At 54.0% G+C, this 2500-nt stretch overlaps 1 non-coding gene across 1 annotated transcript; it reads left to right on the forward strand.

Moving 5' to 3' along the window:
• The first annotated feature begins 458 nt into the window (after nucleotides 1–458).
• On the forward strand, nucleotides 459–2269 carry LOC146143236 (small subunit ribosomal RNA). Its single transcript, XR_014500298.1, has one exon. It is a non-coding gene; the product is annotated as a small subunit ribosomal RNA (ribosomal RNA).
• The last annotated feature ends 231 nt before the right edge of the window (nucleotides 2270–2500 follow it).

Here is a 2500-nt window from a genome sequence, read left to right on the forward strand (position 1 = left end):
CAATAGTTCAACACCTGGCGCAATCGTGCACCTTTTTTTTACGTTAGAATTTCAAACGGAAGACCCCAGGGACAACACTCATCTTTGCTATACTTGTGGGAGCTGACAAGCTTCGACAAGTAAAGAATCGGTGAAAAGGCGATTGGCTCGCTGGGCAGATGTTGCTGCTGCGCGAAGAGCCGAGTGTCAGTTTGTCGGGTTCTGAGCGGTCGCTTCGGCGAAGTTGTCTGGCGTGCGTTGCGCTCGCGCCGGTGTTGGCGACGTGGCGGTCGAAAGGCCTGCCGACGAAGTCTTACTCCGGCGGGTGCGACGGGCGGTGACGGTTTTCTGAGTTCGGGCAGCCGAGCAAAGAACGAAATTTTAACGGAGAGAAGCCTTCGGGTTTCGCATCGACCGAGCGACGGCGCCGCATCAGCGGCGCCTCCTTCGTCGGCCTTTCGGGGCTACGCTAAAGTAGCTACCTGGTTGATCCTGCCAGTAGTCATATGCTTGTCTCAAAGATTAAGCCATGCAAGTCTAAGTACGAGCTCTCGTACAGTGAAACTGCGAATGGCTCATTAAATCAGTTATGGTTCATTTGATCGTACGTTTTACGTGGTTAACTGTGGAAATGCTAGAGCTAATACATGCGTGAAGCGCCGACCTCGCGGGAGGCGTGCTTTTATCAGACCAAAAACCGACCGGGCTTCGGCCCGCAACCTTTGGTGACTCTGGATAACTTTGCGGATCGCACGGTCTCGCACCGGCGACGGATCATTCAAGTGTCTGCCCTATCAACTTTCGTCGGTACGGTACTGGCCTACCGAGGTTCTTACGGGTAACGGAGAATCAGGGTTCGATTCCGGAGAGGGAGCCTGAGAAACGGCTACCACATCCAAGGAAGGCAGCAGGCGCGCAAATTACCCATTCCCGACGCGGGGAGGTAGTGACGAAAAATAACAATACAGGACTCTAAACGAGGCCCTGTAATTGGAATGAGTACACTTTAAAACCTTTAACGAGTATCCATTGGAGGGCAAGTCTGGTGCCAGCAGCCGCGGTAATTCCAGCTCCAAAAGTGTATATTTAAGTTGTTGCGGTTAAAAAGCTCGTAGTTGGATTTTGGGCGCAGGCGGCCGGTCCGTCGCAAGGCGTGTACTGGCCGTCCTGGCCTCACCTCCGGTTCTCCGCCGGTGCCCTTGACTGAGTGTCGGCGGCGGCCGGAACGTTTACTTTGAAAAAATTAGAGTGTTCAAAGCAGGCGATTCGCCTGAATAATGGTGCATGGAATAATGGAATAGGACCTCGGTTCTATTTTGTTGGTTTTCGGAGCGCGAGGTAATGATTAAGAGGGACAGACGGGGGCATTCGTACTGTGCCGTTAGAGGTGAAATTCTTGGATCGGCGCAAGACGAACGACTGCGAAAGCATTTGCCAAGAATGTTTTCTTTAATCAAGAGCGAAAGTCAGAGGTTCGAAGACGATCAGATACCGTCCTAGTTCTGACTATAAACGATGCCAACTAGCGATCGGGGGGCGTTAGTTTTACGACCTCTCCGGCAGCTTGCGGGAAACCAAAGTCTTTGGGTTCCGGGGGAAGTATGGTTGCAAAGCTGAAACTTAAAGGAATTGACGGAAGGGCACCACCAGGAGTGGAGCCTGCGGCTTAATTTGACTCAACACGGGAAATCTCACCCGGCCCGGACACAGTGAGGATTGACAGATTGAGAGCTCTTTCTTGATTCTGTGGGTGGTGGTGCATGGCCGTTCTTAGTTGGTGGAGCGATTTGTCTGGTTAATTCCGATAACGAACGAGACTCTGGCTTGCTAACTAGTTACGCGACCCAATCGGTCGGCGTCTAACTTCTTAGAGGGACTAGTGGCGTTTAGCCACACGAGATTGAGCAATAACAGGTCTGTGATGCCCTTAGATGTTCGGGGCCGCACGCGCGCTACACTGACCGGATCAGCATGTGCTCGCCTTGGCCGACAGGTCTGGGTAACCCGCTGAACCCCGGTCGTGCTAGGGATAGGGAATTGCAATTATTTCCCTTGAACGAGGAATTCCCAGTAAGCGCGAGTCATTAGCTCGCGTTGATTACGTCCCTGCCCTTTGTACACACCGCCCGTCGCTACTACCGATTGAATGGTTTAGTGAGGTCCTCCGATTGGACCTGGCGCGGCCGGCAACGGTCGAGCCGGCGTCCGAGAAGACGATCTAACTTGATCATTTAGAGGAAGTAAAAGTCGTAACAAGGTTTCCGTAGGTGAACCTGCGGAAGGATCATTAACGGTCTCGCAAACGCTTCGGCGAACGCGAAACTCGGACAAGCGAGAGAAAAAGTCTTTGCTACCCGGCGCCCGACCCGCGAGGAGCGGCGCGCCGGCCGGCGATTCGGTCACCCGGTAATGTTTGCGCGTCGAGTGCCGCGGTGCCGCGCGCTCCGGCTTCAAGCGTCGGCCTGGCCGACCGCTCGGCGCGGTCTATTTTGTCACCCTATAGTGCGAGGCACTGTGCGAG

The sequence above is a fragment of the Ascidiella aspersa genome, chromosome 5 (assembly GCF_963924565.1).
Source record: "Ascidiella aspersa chromosome 5, kaAscAspe10.2, whole genome shotgun sequence".
NCBI lineage: Eukaryota > Metazoa > Chordata > Ascidiacea > Phlebobranchia > Ascidiidae > Ascidiella > Ascidiella aspersa.